The sequence below is a fragment of the Diabrotica virgifera genome, chromosome 1 (assembly GCF_917563875.1).
Source record: "Diabrotica virgifera virgifera chromosome 1, PGI_DIABVI_V3a".
NCBI lineage: Eukaryota > Metazoa > Arthropoda > Insecta > Coleoptera > Chrysomelidae > Diabrotica > Diabrotica virgifera.
In genome coordinates, this window is record NC_065443.1 from 174,805,151 (window position 1) to 174,823,127 (window position 17,977).

Here is a 17,977-nt window from a genome sequence, read left to right on the forward strand (position 1 = left end):
ATTTAAATTGATGTAATTAAAACAGTTATAAAAGTGTTTAAAAAGTGAAAGTAATATCAAGAAGTAATCAAGGGATGTACCTTATACCTCGTAGACAAGAATCACAGTTTATTTTAAACAAGTGAGGGCACTTCACACAATTATATGGAAAAGTGCCTACGTTAGTACTGGTAATCCAGTTAACTAACTAATATATAAGATAGTACAATAGTATAACTCCCATATATCGCAGCTCAAAAAGCAAGAAAAAAATATATGCAATAATTTAAGAAAATTTATAAATCAGTTTAGCAAATTGTAATTTATAATTAATATCAATAATGCAACATTTTATCCTATGGCAAAATTTTAAATTGTACATCTAATAAGTAAACTGTTATTATCAAAAAAAAAAGTGGGAAAAGCTTGAAAAAACCACCAAAAACTTTTTTACAATAAAATAATTTAAGTGAATAACATCGACTGATTCAGCAAGATCACTATTAAAGAAGTGGAAAAAGCCTGAAAACCACAAAACTTTTTTACAATATAATAATTTGAGTGTAATAATACCAACTAATTCTGCAAAATCAATGCATGGTATATTTGACTCAAGTTACTGATGTCAGTTCTCTTGTTGAGTACATTAGAGGTTTTTAATATGAAACACATCTCTAAGAACTGTCTTTTCGACAGGTTGCGTTCATTGCAAAGGATCTTGGCTTCATCAAAGTCCACCTTATGTTTTGTATCTATTGCATGTTGGGCTAAGGCACAAGTTGGTTTTTTCAAATTGATATCACTACGGTGTGAAATTAAACGTGATTTTAAAGCTCGCTTTGTCTGCCCTACATAACATGCGTCACATTCAGCACAAGGTATGTGGTAGACCACATTAACTTGTTCCAAAGGGGACAAGGGTGTTTTAGTCTTAGAGAACAAATTTCTGACTGTTCTTGCGTTCTTAATTGCAATCTTAACAGGAATATTATTATTTTTATATAGTTTAATAAGTTTATCAGTAACCTGAGGAAAATAAGGAAGTGAAGAAAACTGGGAAACAGGAGTCCCAAGATTAGTAGTAGGCAGAATTGTGATGTTAACAGTATTATTCGATATTGATCTAAGTTGGTCACCATTGGGTATGTCGTTCAGAGAAGAACCGTAGCTTTGGGAAAAAAGAAATTTATTGATAAGGGAGGAAGGGTAGGAATTATCTACCAATATACTTCTGAGTAGCAGAAGGGATTCCCTTCGATTAACCGGATGTGCCAACCTATGTAGCCTACAGCTTAAAGCTTTAATAAGATTTATTTTATATTTAAAAGGATGACAAGAATGGTAGTTGAGAAACCTATTAGAGGCCATTGGTTTCCTATACCAACTTGTACAAAGTGTGTTATCTCCACTTCTAGTGACACGCATGTCCAAGAAGGGGATACTATGGTTGTTGGGGTCCTCGAGTTCACATGTGAACTGCAAATGAGGATCAAACCCATTGAAGATGGACAAGGTGGCCTGAGTCTTGTCTGGTGGTAAGGCTAGTAATAGGTCGTCCACATAACGTTTAACAAAAGGAACTTGAAAATCTAAATAACCCAGACGGTCAGATACTAAATCATCCAAAACATAATTCACTAGGATGGGTGAAATCGAGGAACCCATTGGTGTCCCAAAAATTTGTAAATAAAATTTGTCGTTGAAGACCAAAAAATTAGTGTCAAACACTAATTGGAGCAATTCTGCAAACACTTCCCAGGAAACTGGAGAATTAGGTTGGATAATATTCCAATGATTTCTTAGTGAAGTAAGGACACTAGCTAGGGGGAGGTTAGTTTAACTAACCTCCCCCTAGCTAGTGTCCTTACTTCACTAAGAAATCATTGGAATATTATCCAACCTAATTCTCCAGTTTCCTGGGAAGTGTTTGCAGAATTGCTCCAATTAGTGTTTGACACTAATTTTTTGGTCTTCAACGACAAATTTTATTTACAAATTTTTGGGACACCAATGGGTTCCTCGATTTCACCCATCCTAGTGAATTATGTTTTGGATGATTTAGTATCTGACCGTCTGGGTTATTTAGATTTTCAAGTTCCTTTTGTTAAACGTTATGTGGACGACCTATTACTAGCCTTACCACCAGACAAGACTCAGGCCACCTTGTCCATCTTCAATGGGTTTGATCCTCATTTGCAGTTCACATGTGAACTCGAGGACCCCAACAACCATAGTATCCCCTTCTTGGACATGCGTGTCACTAGAAGTGGAGATAACACACTTTGTACAAGTTGGTATAGGAAACCAATGGCCTCTAATAGGTTTCTCAACTACCATTCTTGTCATCCTTTTAAATATAAAATAAATCTTATTAAAGCTTTAAGCTGTAGGCTACATAGGTTGGCACATCCGGTTAATCGAAGGGAATCCCTTCTGCTACTCAGAAGTATATTGGTAGATAATTCCTACCCTTCCTCCCTTATCAATAAATTTCTTTTTTCCCAAAGCTACGGTTCTTCTCTGAACGACATACCCAATGGTGACCAACTTAGATCAATATCGAATAATACTGTTAACATCACAATTCTGCCTACTACTAATCTTGGGACTCCTGTTTCCCAGTTTTCTTCACTTCCTTATTTTCCTCAGGTTACTGATAAACTTATTAAACTATATAAAAATAATAATATTCCTGTTAAGATTGCAATTAAGAACGCAAGAACAGTCAGAAATTTGTTCTCTAAGACTAAAACACCCTTGTCCCCTTTGGAACAAGTTAATGTGGTCTACCACATACCTTGTGCTGAATGTGACGCATGTTATGTAGGGCAGACAAAGCGAGCTTTAAAATCACGTTTAATTTCACACCGTAGTGATATCAATTTGAAAAAACCAACTTGTGCCTTAGCCCAACATGCAATAGATACAAAACATAAGGTGGACTTTGATGAAGCCAAGATCCTTTGCAATGAACGCAACCTGTCGAAAAGACAGTTCTTAGAGATGTGTTTCATATTAAAAACCTCTAATGTACTCAACAAGAGAACTGACATCAGTAACTTGAGTCAAATATACCATGCATTGATTTTGCAGAATTAGTTGGTATTATTACACTCAAATTATTATATTGTAAAAAAGTTTTGTGGTTTTCAGGCTTTTTCCACTTCTTTAATAGTGATCTTGCTGAATCAGTCGATGTTATTCACTTAAATTATTTTATTGTAAAAAAGTTTTTGGTGGTTTTTTCAAGCTTTTCCCACTTTTTTTTTTGATAATAACAGTTTACTTATTAGATGTACAATTTAAAATTTTGCCATAGGATAAAATGTTGCATTATTGATATTAATTATAAATTACAATTTGCTAAACTGATTTATAAATTTTCTTAAATTATTGCATATATTTTTTTCTTGCTTTTTGAGCTGCGATATATGGGAGTTATACTATTGTACTATCTTATATATTAGTTAGTTAACTGGATTACCAGTACTAACGTAGGCACTTTTCCATATAATTGTGTGAAGTGCCCTCACTTGTTTAAAATAAACTGTGATTCTTGTCTACGAGGTATAAGGTACATCCCTTGATTACTTCTTGATATTACTTTCACTTTTTAAACACTTTTATAACTGTTTTAATTACATCAATTTAAATTTTACCGCGCTGCACTGCAGTTGTCAGTCACTCTTTGTTATAATTTTTTAAAGGTTGCCTGCCTCTTGGCGAGATGTCAGTTTACACCTGATAATTCAAACTCCATTTTCTTTTGTGTGTCGGTTGGGCTAGGATGACCTGCTGGTAACTATTTGACCTTAAATTTTTAAAGTTGCATATTAGCATTCTACTCATTTAATGATGTTACCTAAAGTTAAAATGAAGTATGCTTAAATACTACTAAGTTTTTGGAAGTGAATCTGGTTTTTTCTTGGTTCATTCTTGACTTCAAAAAAAGCAAGCCGGCTTTTTTCCACTTGTTTTTTATATATGACTGTTACCACATGGTCTTGTCTTTGGCTGTACTAAAGTTTTTTAAATATTAACTATACACTTAAATGTTATATACTTTTACATTACGTTGGTTCATGGATAAGGTTTTTTTACTATGTACATCTTATCGTTTGCTACATGTCTTTTTAAGGTAACGCTAGTGCTTGTTTACCTCTCTTTTGGATGTTGTCTCTTATACCACTCTTTTTGTAGATGAACTGATGATGTCTACTGAGCAGTAGACGAAACGTCTTCAATAAATAGATGAAGTAGCTGAATTCTTTGTCTCTTTTTTCACCCACTTGACCGATAAAACCCTACACTTACGAGTGCTCCTTTGTTATATTGGAATTGACGGTCGTACTCCTTTATGATATATATATATATATATATATATATATATATATATATATATATATATATATAAATTCTATAACACTATAAAACAGTGCTGAAATTATCGGGAATTTCGGTCTGTGGCTTAGATTGAAACTACATTTAATTCTGTTGAATTCGATATTTCGATGAGTATTTATTAATTTTTCATCTTCATCAGGAACAAACTACAAAATTAACTAACAGTTAGGTACAAACATAATATTACAATGATATAACTTACGAATTGTTGTAGGCATGTTATATAAAGCAATTTAACTTAAAGCTATGCATGTCGTTTCACGAGAACGTCGAGGGCGACACTGAGTCAGGTATCTTTTCTCACATGTGTTAAGGGTCAAAAGTTCCAATATCGAGCCATCTGTTTAATATTCTGATATTTTTCGAATTTTATATATTTGATTATATTGTTGGTTAAGCCATTTATAAAGGGCAACTTTTTGTAAATCACGGGATCTGATGGTCTGTTGTCACGTTGCCCGTCGTATAAGTCTTGAGTTATACAGCGTGTCTACTTGAGTTGGAAACATATAAGAAACTTTTTTATTATTAATTTACGAAAAAAAGTTATTCTTTATAAAAAGTTCTGCATGCCCCAAAACCTAAGATTCAATTATCAGATATCAAATTTTCTCAATATTATACGAGGTATGTCAAAAAATATGAATTTCGGCTAAGGGTAAAGTACCTTTATTTCTCTCAATATCGAAAATTCTTATTATGAAAAGTTGTTTGGAAATAAAAACCAAGCTCAAATATGTAATTACATGCTTCTAATTGGAAAAAAATATTTTCCAAATTTTTCTCAAATTTATTGATACTAACTTTGTTTTTATTCATTACACATACGATAACTCTTTTATTATTACTTTTACGAAAAAAGGTATTCTTTATAAAAATCTTTGTATGTCCTAAGACCGACGATTCAACCAACAGATATGACATTTTATTAATTTTATACGAGTTATGTCATAAATTTCACTCAAGAGTAAAGTACCTTTATTTTTCACAATATTGAAAACGGTTATTAAAAAAGTTGTTTAGAATTAAAAACTATGTGTCAATATGCAATTACATCCTTCTAATTGAAATACTGTGAAATATAAAGGTGCTATAATATTGAGCGAATTTCATATTTTTTGACACACCTCGTATAAAATTAATAAAAGTTGATATATCATGGTTGTGTCTTAGATTTTAGACCATGCAAAGTTTTTTATGAAGAATAACTTTTTTTCGTAAAATGAATAATAAACGAGTTATGATATTTGTAATAATTAAAAACGATGTTGGGTATCCATAAATTTGAGAAAAATATTTTTTTTTTCAATAAGAAGCATGTAATTGCATATTTCATCTTAGTTTTTAATTCCAAACAACTTTTTATCATATGAATTTTCGATATTGAGAGAAATAAAGGTACTTTACCCTTAGCCGAAATTCATATTTTTTGACATACCTCGTATAATATTGAGAAAATTTGATGTCTGATAATTGAATCTTAGGTTTTGGGGCATGCAGAACTTTTTATAAAGAATAACTTTTTTTCGTAAAATTAATAATAAAAAAGTTTCCCATATGTTTCCAACTCAAGTAGACACGCTGTATATCAGTTGCTTAAGAATTTTACTTGGATAGCCGTTGTTCAAGAATATGTTATAGAGTGTTTTTAAATTCTTTTGTGTGAACAGGTCATTGCTGATGTGTAAAATTCTGTTTTTCATTGCCACAACAGTGTTGTGTTTTTGGCTTTTTGAGTGCTGAGAGAAATAATTTATATATCTTCCAGAGTCAGTTGGTTTCTGATACCAATCCAAAATTATCAGAAACCAACTGACTTTGGAAGATATATAAATTATTTCTCTCAGCACTCAAAAAGCCAAAAAAGGTTCAATTTCTTTGTATTATTTGCCTACATTCTGCGCTATATTTTGTGATGGGTTACGATATAATTTTAGTTTTGTTGACATCTTTATGTTTTCCGTTTTTATATTAAAGTTGGAAATCGAAGATAGATTTTTGCCACCTTTGACTAGAAAGAAAACGACATTAGAGATATTCAGGCATAATCGCATGCATGCTTCGCACCATTAACTGGTCGAATAAGTTCGAATAAGTCAAATAAATATCCAAACTTGTTCCTTTCGTTATAAGTAGGATTGCTTTCACAACGACGAGATATTGGTGAGGTAAAACTAACCGTTCTCAAGATGATCTAATTTTGGTTCACGTTGCCTCTCTGTAGGTGAACAATCCAACAGTTGACAAATTCTGCTTCGCAATAATAAAAAGAGTCATCTTCGAAGGATCAAAATTGACGTAGCTATGAACAATTGGCCATCACAATCCAGATATCTGTGTATTAACTTTTCTGACATATAGTGTTGAAAACTTTTTAAGCCAATAGGATCCATATGCTTTCGAAGTCCCTATGCATACTGAGCATCAGGATCAGGCCAGATTTTGCCACTTTTCTCTATGCGAGGTTTTTGTAATCGCTAAGCTCGCCTTATACCTGCGTCATTCTTTAACAAGTATGGATGTATATATTTGTTTAATACAATAATTAGTTGTTAAGATGCATAGTCGAAATGGTTGAATGGAATGACAAAATAAAGATACTTCAAGGAAAAGCAAAGCTAAAGGGAAAAGACATTTTCATAGACTCGAAACTTACAAGAAATGAACAAAAAATCCAGAAAAATATAAGAAATATAGTCAGAGAAGAAAAGAAAAAAGGTGCTATCGTAAAAGTGAGTTTTCAGAAATTAGAAGTGAACGGGAAGAAAATGAAGTGGGATCATAGGTCTCAGAAACTCAAAGAGGCAAACAAGTTAAAAAACTAAAGGCCGAAACGAAACCCAGAACTATTATGACGATTATGCAAAGAAATTGGAAAAATAAGGAAGAAAATGAATTATCAGATAGAATGCAAAAAACATACAAAAATAAAACAGATTATTGGCAAAATGAAGAGGACAATCAGGAAACAGAAGAAGAAACGGACTCTCGGGTGCAGAGAGCTGATTACTCACTCACCTTAAACTCTAAAATCAATGAAACTGAAGCGAAGCAAAACAAACCCAATAATACCTTTTATCTTAAAAAACGTTACAGAATCGGAGCTTGGAACGCCAGGACCATGTATGAAGCGTCAAGACTAGCGCAAGTAGTAAAAGAAATGGAAGAATTAAGGATACACATTATGGGGCTATCTGAAATAAGATGGCCTGGGCAAGGAGAGACAATAATATCAAACGGAGGAGTGCTGTTACACTCAGGAAACGATATAAAAGAAGACAGGAGGAATGGAGTTGGGATCCTTCTAAGTAAAGAGGCAAAAAGAGGGCTAATAAAATGGCATCCTATATCAGACAGACTAATAGTAGCACAATTCAATTCTCAAATAAGAAAGATAACCATTATTCAATGTTACGCACCGACAGAGGTAAGCGCAGAAGATGAGAAAGATTAACAGATACTATCGGAAATGTGAACAAAGGAGATATACTAGTAGGTCTGGATCCCGCGTATGAAAAAAAAGTTGAATAATAGCAAGCTGAAAATTTGTTAATAGCTTAAGTGTGTCTAGTCGGACAAACTTTGATATATGGGAACACTGGAACAGGGGAAGTTTTAATTGTGGAACAGGTTAAAAATTTGGAACGGTCAGACCACGAAAACGGCATATGTGTTCTGTCCGACAGAACAGACTTAAACTCTCAGAACAGAGATTAAACTCTCATGCAAAAATCAGACTGCTCTTTATCACCAAATGGGAGTTTTAATGAGTGGAACAGAATATGTCAAATGACAGGAATTATCACAGGTGAGCAGTCTGATTTTTGCATGAGAGTTTAATCTCTTTTCGGAGAGTTTAAGTCTGTTCTGTCGGACAAAATAAATGTGCCGTCTTCGTGGTCTGACCGTTCCAAATTTTTAACCTGTTCGACAATTAAAACTGCCCCTGTTACAGTGTTCCCATATATCAAAGTTTATCTGACTAGACACCCTTAAGCTGTTAACAAATTTTCAGCTTGCTATTAATCAACTTTTTTTTCATACACGGGATCCAGACCTATAGTAGTCATGAGAGATCTGAAAGCGAAAGTTGGCAAAGACAACAAGGGAGTGGAACCATGCATGGGAACACATGGACTAGGGAATAAAAACAACAGTGGATAGAAACTCATAGAACTTAGCCTAGAAAACAATCTTGTCATTGGAGGAACGATTTTCCCACACAAAGACTGCCACAAAATAACCTGGATATCACCAGATAATAAAACGCAAAATCAAATAGACCACATTTTGATTAATAAAAAAATGGAGAAGTAGCCTTCTAGATGTACGAAATAAAAGATCAGCAGATGTAGGAAGTGATCACCACCTACTAATAGCAGAAAAAAAATTAAAAATTAAGGCAAAACGCGGGAGTAAACAATATAACAAACGAAGAAGATACAATATTCAACGACTGAAAGACAGTGAAACCCAAAAAATGTGGAGTAACAAAATAAAGTTAAACACAGAAACTGTAAACAACACACAGACAAATATAGCAAACAAATGGGAGATGATCAAAGAAGCTGTATACCAAACCGCACAAGAAGTGTTGGGCTACAACGAAGAAAAGAAATCAGAGTGGCTAAGTGATAAAACATGGCAACTGATAAAAAAGAGGAAAGACTTAAAAGCCGAACTAAATAGAATACAAAAATTAGAAGATAGAATCAGAATAACCCAAGAGTATGCAGATACAAATAAACAAGTAAAAAAGAGCGCTAGAAATGACAAAAGAAAATGGACAGAGAAGATGGCGCGCTTAGCAGAAGAGGCAGCCGAAACAAATAATCAGAGAGAGCTATATAGAACCACTAAACGTCTTGCAAATAAGAACTTCAACAGTGACAAACCGCTAAAAGACAAACAAGGACAACTGCTTACAACAACTGAAGAGCAAACACGAAGATGGCATGAGTACTATAGCGAACTTATGACAGAAGAAGAAAATGAGCCGCCGTTCCAAGAGGGTAACGACGTAGAACCAAATGAAAATTATCTAAGGATAAACGAGGAAATTCCAACGAAAAAAGAAATAGCTGAAGCAATCCGGCACCTGAGGAACAACAAAGCAGTGGGAATGGACGATATCCCAGCAGAACTGTGGAAAGCGGACACTGAGAGAACCGTGGACCTAATAGCACCATTATTAGCAGATCTATGGACTGCAGAAATCCTACCTAAGGAATGGAATAATGGAATTATAGTCAAGCTTCCAAAAAAAGGGGACGTACAGCTATGCGAAAACTGGAGAGGAATAACGCTGTTATGTTCCATAAATAAAATATTAGCATTTATTGTTCATCAAAGAATCAACAATATAATAGACAAAACTCTCAGAAAAGAACAAGCGGGTTTCAGAAGGGGAAGATCCTGTATAGACCAAATCTCGACGGCAAGAATCATCATAGACGAAACTATAGAGAAGAACGCAGCCTTGATAATGGCCTTTACAGACTTTGCTAAAGCCTTCGACGGCATAAAATATACAGCCAGCCCTGTGGAAAATCTTAAAACTAAATAGATTACCTCCAAAGATCATTGGAATAATCAAAATGATGTATCAGCAAACAACATGTCAGGTATTGCATAAAGGGCAAATGACAGATAAAATACCAATTGAAGTAGGTTTAAAACAAGGTTGCATACTGTCAATATATGTCTTAATCATATACTGGAAAAAACAATTGAAAGAAAAAATGGGATCCCTTGGAACTACCTTCAGAACAAGAAACTAGCAGATATGGAATACGCAGATGATATCTGTTTCGTAGCGAATACAATAGATGATATGAAGGTTGCATACTGTCAATATATCATAGAAAAAAGTGTTGTGTGATTTGGTAGAATGCGATCTTATCCTTCAAAAAATATGTCACGTATTTCAGCACCTGGAAAATTGGAAGGATACTACAAATCTGGCCTCCACATAAGTGGTCTGTAGCTTCGACATGATAGGTGTGAAATTTTAAACGTTCTTGCTGTTGATTGGATAGGAAGGGTAGCGTTATCTAGCCTCCACGCTAGGTACACCATAGCCTCCATACGGTACTTCCAATATTTAATATTATTTTATTCAAGTGGACAATAAAGGTAAAACACAAACAACTTTTGTTTCTTAATTATTTATTTATACAATAATGTGACATTTTACATAGAAATATGAGTATTTAATTTCGATTAAATATATGTTTACTTGTTGAATTTATCGGCTGCACACAACAGCTGATCGGCCATTAGACCCAACAACAAAACGCGAAATAAAATGTGTATTTTAAAACTGTTGGATAAACAGTACCTACAATCAGAAAAACTTACCTTTAAAAAGGTACTCGATTATGAAATAACAAAAATATCAAAAAACACGACTGAATATCAGCTTTTTATGGTGACACAAACTAAACACAAACACCAAACACATCACATAACCGACCATATAAAATAAGTGAACGACAACGAACGAACGAACACGAACACAGATTACAGATTCACCTTAGAATATAAAAGAATTCACAGATAGCGCAGGATTTGTCAAAAGTCATGTTCCACCAATCACAATGCCGACATCAGCGCCTCTGACTAAACGGAAGGAAAATAAATACGATTACATGTTTTTTATTAGAGTTAGCGGGGCATACAATATATGTCTTAGGGCCGGTTTCACCATCGACAAATAGCGGTCTATTCAATGAATAAAGTTATTCGACCAATAAAACTGACATATCTCCGTTTCACCAACGTCAAATAAGACTTATTCTATGAATAAACTCCAAATAAGTTATTAGTCCAATATCGGGCAGATAAATATTTATTCTTAGAATAAGTTGACAGCTAACCTCACTTTAAATATCAATAGTAAAGAAAATTCATTAGTTTAATTTTAATTTATCTACAATGTTTTATAACAGGTAAACGTAATTATATCAAATGATTTTGAGTGCTGCTGACAACATGCCTGTCACTTGTATAGGAACTAATAGTGCAAGTCCAACTGATCAGAATAACGTTAATTTTAATTTGTTTTTTGTCGTGATTTTGAGCTTAACATAGTATTTAAAGACTAAAGACATTGATAGATTAATTATTTTATAAATTTTACGTTTTTGGTGATTTTGAGTGCTGACACATGCCTGTGACTTGTATAGTAGTGAACTGTGAAAGTCCAACTGATCAGAATAATGTTAATTTTAATTTGTTTTTTGTCGTGATTTTGAGCTTAATATAGTATTTAAAGACATTCATTAGATTAATTATTTTATAAACTTTTCGTTTTTGGTGATTTTAAGTACTGAAAACATGCCTGTAACTTGTATAGTAGTGAACTGTGGAAGTCGAGCTGATCGGATAATGTTAATTTTTTTCGTGTTCCCTCTATAGGGCTTTTCATTCACAGTCATTTCTTTTGAGCTTCTGTCATATGTCGTATAATCCTTGTATAGTAATATTATACACGGATTATACAACATTTAACAAGAGCTCGAAACAAATGACAATCGATGAAAAGCCCTATTAGAAACTCATTTATGTTTCCTCGTCTAACTAAATTATCAAAAAACAGGACGCACTCATGCTAGGAATTATGATTTTTATTAATATTATTACAATAATTATTTATATGTGACACTAACGTAACTAGTGACATTAATTTTAGGCCAATGTGACAAATTTTATTAATACTAAATTTTAACATGTATCCCCTATTTTGTTAAAACAATATTATTTTGTTTTTCATTCTATTTAAAATAAATGCAGTTTTGACAGGGAATTTGTTTTGTTATTTATTTATTCCATTAGACCTGGATCCCGCCTACCAAAAAAAAGTTGATTAATAGAAAGCTGAAAATTTATTAATAGCTTAACGGTGTCTAGTCCCACAAACTTTGATGCATGGGAACACTGGAAGTTTTAACTGTGGAACAGGTTAAAAATTTGAAAGGTCCAACTACGAAAATGTTTATGTAATTTGTCAGATAAAACTTCCAATTGATTTGCTACCAATTCATTAACTCTCATGCAAAAACCAGACTGGTGAAAAAATCACCAACTGGGCATTTTAATGAGTAGAACACGAAAACCATGTCAAACTACAGGAATCATGTTGGTGAGTAACAGCAGTCTGATTTTTGCACGAGAATTTAATGACAGGGTAACAGATCAATTGAATGTTCTGTCTGACAAAATATATGGGATGTTTTCGTAATCTGATGTTCCAAATCTGAGTTTCCAAACTGTTTCACAATTAAAACTACCCCTGTTCCAGTGTCACAATACATCAAAGTTTGTCCAACTGGACACCGTTAAGCTATTAACAAATTTTCATCTTGCTATTAATCCATTTTTTTGGTACACGGGATCCAGACCTAAAGCCGGGCTCAAACGACTCGTGTACTTGGCGAATAATCGTTACTTGCGTTACTTACTATGTCTTTTGGGAGGGTTACTAGAACAATTCTTTGACAATTAATAGTAGTATTAACATTATTATTATTAGTGTTTGACAAATAGTACAATAATTGTACTAGTAACCCACTCACACAGCATTGCCAGTATACGCAAGTGACGATTATTCGCCAAGTACACAAGTCGTTTGAGTCCGGCTTAATAGGTTTGTTCGTAGTACGACACAAACGATTAGCAACTGCTGCCAACCATCAGATGCATGAGAAGTTAACAGTTAGTGTTGTGCAGTTAATAGTTAGCATTCATAGACTACGAATGCACATGTGTCTGATGGTTGGCAAGAGTTGCTGATCATTCTACGAACAAACCTATCAGTAAGCACAATTTGTGATATCCATGGGTAGTTACTAACCGAAAGAGACAGGATTCGATTTTTAAAACATTTATTTTAGAGTCAAAACATAGTTATACCTTAAACGATAAATGTATATTATCATTACAAGTTGATACTAATTACAAAAATAAATACACATTTAAAAGACCAATACATAATTACTCATGATGAAGAAGTACATTATAATTAAAAATGAATAACCATTTTCATATCGCTGCAACACAATGCCAAAGCCATCTCATATTTCAGTTCGTTTAGTGAGCGCAACAAGCACTCTGACCGAACAGTTTCAAAACTCATTAGGTTTTCATCAGAGAATGCATATGTTGCTATCTCCAAACCATGTAGCTGTAACATATGTACATGCATTGGGTTCTTCTTCATCTGTCTTGCCCTGGACATACTTTACTATTACCGGCCATATGCATACAATGTGCATTTGCTATGTCATCAGAACTGGCTATCACCCCACCCAAGCATTTAGTCGTTTAGCATTAGCTTTTTGGAAATGCTTCACCTAAAAAAAATATTTTATTTTTTTGGAAATTCTTCAACTACAAAAATTTATTTTTATTAGAGTATTTGCATTCTTTACAATGATTGAGAATATTTTATTTAAAATCAGACATTCATACAATATAATTTTAGAACAATCATGACAGTAATTCAAATAGATGGCAGTAATAAATCATTTTCAGAGAATTATGGAGTTCGCAGTTTACAGATTAGGACGACGATATGTCTGGTTTCATGCAGATATATAAACGTAAATAAATCTAATATTTAGAACCAATTTATCCAAAAGACACTAATACTATTATCCATATATTTCTTAATGGTGAATAAATAAAATAAAGGCATACCTTTCCTACAATAATATGGAAATCAGGAAATCATTAACAATTTTTACTCCATTCAACACAAATCCAGCTGTAAAATATTTATGTGCCTGAAGGCTTTTGTATGCTTTCATCTGCTGCTTGCAACTGAGTAGCAACTGTGAGACTCCACCAAATATGTATAAATATCTATAATAGTAACTTGATGGACTGCACTTAACTGTAAAATCCAATTCTGACTGATTGGGTATGGATCTAAATCCCCAATTATTTTCAGCTTCAATAAATATCTAAAACAATAAAAGAAATAATGTTATTGCTTGCAAAATTCATCATTATTGATAAATAACGGGGCAAAATGAACAGGAAATAAAAATTATTTCGCCTACCTTTCTCGCAACATCTGAAGTTTCCAATAATAATTTCCTTGAATAATCACTTTGCATTGTGGTTAAGTTTATAAAGTTCACAAAAACAGGAAACGAAATCCAAAAGAATCCAAAATACGATGATTATAAACAATGAATAATCATTGAAAAATAGATATTATACCTACAAACATAACCTCTTTGTTAGTTTATGTACCAACCAGAGGTCACGTGGGATTACAGTGGAAAATAATGCAATGTGCTTGGCAAAACACAGAAGAGGTGGAGGCCAACAAACTAATATGAGGAAGAAGAACTGTCATTCGCTTGTGTCAACGAGTACAGTCTGTGGAAAATCATTATATTTTGAACTTATTTGACGAATAACTAACTGAGGATTACAAATAGTTATTGAAACGCATAAAATTTAATCGACAATAAATCTTATTCGACGAATAACTATTCACTGATTTATTTTTTGTTGGTGAAACCGACCCTTAATCATATACTGGAAAAAACAATTGAAAGAAAAAATGGGATCCCTTGGAACTACCTTCAGAACAAGAAACTAGCAGATATGGAATACGCAGATGACATCTGTTTCGTAGCGAACACAATAGATGATATGAAGAGCATGTTAAGGAAGCTAGAGGTGAAATCGGGAGAAGTGGGTCTTAAAATCAACACGAACAAGATAGTAGAGATGAGAATAGGAGTAACTAACTGTGACAAACTATACATCAACCAACAAGAAATAAAAAAGGTTCAAGAATTTTGCTACCTAGGCAGTATAATCAGTGCAAAGGGTGGAGCTCAAGCAGATATTAAACAGAGAATACGAAAAGCACAACAAGCTTTTGGAACCCTCGCAAATATATGGAGATCAACACAGATCAGCCAAAATACTAAAATAAGGCTATTTAATAGTAACGTGAAAACTGTGCTACTTTATGGGAGTGAAACATGGGCAATAACTGACGGAAATGTAAATAAAATCCAAGTTTTTGTAAATAGATGTCTACGTAAAATTCTAAAGGTATACTGGCCCAATATCATAACAAATGTAGCACTATGGAAAAAAAAACAAACAAGAACCCATCAGAACAACAATAAAGAGGAAAAGATGGAACTGGCTGGGACACACACTGAGGAAAGAAAATGCAGACATAACAAAACAGGCACTCAAATGGAATTCAGTAGGACGAAGAAGCAGAGGACGCCCGACCAAAACATGGACGAGTACCGTTGAAGAAAACCACAAAAGTATGAAGAAAACCTGGGGAGAAATAGCAACCATGGCCAGAAATAGAGGAGAATGGAGAAGCTTCGTGGATGCCCTATGCTCCTTCACGGAGCAACAGGATTGGATATATATAACTTATTTTGCGAAAAACCGTCTAAAAACGTGTTTTTTTTTTAAAGATCAACACATTTACTCGCAAGTAACTCAAAAAGTATTGACTCAGTGAAAAACTCTATAGAACAAAAGTTGCTTAGAATTAGTAAATGTATCCAATTATGGACTTTCGGCCCACAAGTCAAAGCAACCAACGGTTTATGTCTAAAAGTGAAGTGAAGGAAAAGAGGAACCTAAATCCAAATTTTCATGCAATTGGTGACACAGAAAATTACACGGTATCTCCGGATTTCACGTCCATTTACTGACCTATAGCATATTTGTAAATTTTTCCAGAACCTACCTTACTGTATAGATGGAATGATTGAAAACTTTTTAAAGTGGGATGGATGACCTCTTTGAGAATGTACAAAATATAACCCTTAATACATAACCCTTAAAACCGAAAACTAGGATAGACAATAAAATAGCAGGGCCGTCGAAGGCGTCGAATTCTAGGCGCCGAGATGCGCATCGGCATTACATCGATTTGACCTCGGAGGGCGTCGAGCAACTGGTTACCAGAAAAATAAAGGTGGGAAGAAATCAAAAGCTGTTACAAAATATGACTTTCGTATAAATGGTTTAAATACATTTATGTCATCCATTATTTGTCGTATTTCTTCTCGAATTTTTCGCAGTAAGTTTGAACAGTTTTCTGTTCTTAATAAACACAAACTTGAGAAATTAAGTATTTAGTTATTAATGTATTAAGGCCATGGGTACATAATTCGCAAATATTTTACGACTAACCCTGCCTTTTCTGTCTTTACATGACAAATAAAGTGTAGTAATATTCACATTGGTATGATTATGTAAATATTACTAGAATGTCATTCTACTTTACAATGTCATAACTAAATTAAAGAGATGGCTTTTAAATGTTCTTGGATAACTGTTATTTGTATAATTGCAAATTATTAATTCAGTTAATAAATGTGATAATTTTTTCACTAACTATGTATTCAGTGATTGTAATAATTTATATGTACCTACAACAAAAACTAATACTCAATCGAGAAAAGAGGAAAAGTGTTAAAGTGATATTTGAATAATATATTGTTACTATGGAACGCTTACAATTTTGAACATCTTTAACAACAAAATACTTGGATCACAGAATATACAATATTTTGATATATTCTCTGCTTCTATCTTCTAGTCGGAGAGATAGAAGCGGATTTTGTGCGTGATAAGTAATATGGAAAAACTATACGGGGATATGTTGAATTAGTTGTGTACATAACTTTCACCAACGGCCGGAAACCAGAGTTGGGGCCGAGGGTAGTTATAAGGGGTCAAAGTCGCGGATTTTATTATTTTTTTATGACGCCCATGATCGAGATAGTGCACCAAAATTTGGGAATAAGTAGGTCATGACGTAACTAAGTAAAATCTCTAGGGGCGGAACGCTGCGTGGCCGACAAAGGGGTGGGGGTAGGGGTGAATATAAAAAATATAAAGGGTTTTTTGCGACGTTCGTGATTGAGATAGTGGACCAAAATTTGGTAATAAGTAGATCATGACATTACTAAGTAAAATCCCGAGAGCCGGAAACCAGAGTTGGGGATGAGGGTAATTATAAGGGGTCAAAGTCGACGTTTTTATTATTTTTTTTTGTGACGCCCATGATCGAGAAAGTGAACCAAAATTTGGGAATAAGTAGGTCATGAAGTAAATAAGTAAAATCTCCAGGGGTGGCACGCTGCGTGGCCGACAAAGGGGTGGGGCAGGGGTGAATACAAAAAATATAAGGGGTTTTTTTGCGACGTTCCTGATTGAGAGAGTGCACCAAAATTTGGGAATAAGTAGACCATGACATAACTAAGTAATATCCCCGGAGGCGGAAACCAGAGTTGGGCATGAGGGTAGTTATAAGGGGTCAAAATCGCCGTTTTTATTATTTTTTTTGTGACGCTCATGATCGAGATAGTGCACCAAAATTTGGGAATAAGTAGATCATGAGGTAGATAAGTACAATCTCCAGGGGTGGAACGCTGCGTGGCAGATAAAGGGTTGGGGGTAGGTGTGAATTTAAAAAATATAAGGGGTTTTGTGCGACGTGCTAGATTGAGATAGTGCACCAAAATTTGGGAATAAGTAGACCATAACTTAGCTAAGTAGAATCCCCAGAGCCGGAAACCAGAGTTGGGGA

The 17,977-nt window shown here is 33.9% G+C and overlaps 1 protein-coding gene and 1 long non-coding RNA gene across 2 annotated transcripts in view; one reads left to right on the forward strand and one right to left on the reverse strand.

Moving 5' to 3' along the window:
* Positions 1 to 17,977, forward strand: part of LOC114337914 (probable cationic amino acid transporter) — a 1,427,575-nt gene that overhangs the window by 131,186 nt on the left and 1,278,412 nt on the right. The gene's annotated exons all lie outside the window — the stretch shown is intronic.
* LOC126878892 (uncharacterized) lies at positions 13,298 to 14,174 on the reverse strand. Its single transcript, XR_007695859.1, has 2 exons — positions 14,083 to 14,174; positions 13,298 to 13,736 (listed from the first exon to the last, which is right to left on the reverse strand). It is a non-coding gene; the product is annotated as an uncharacterized LOC126878892 (long non-coding RNA).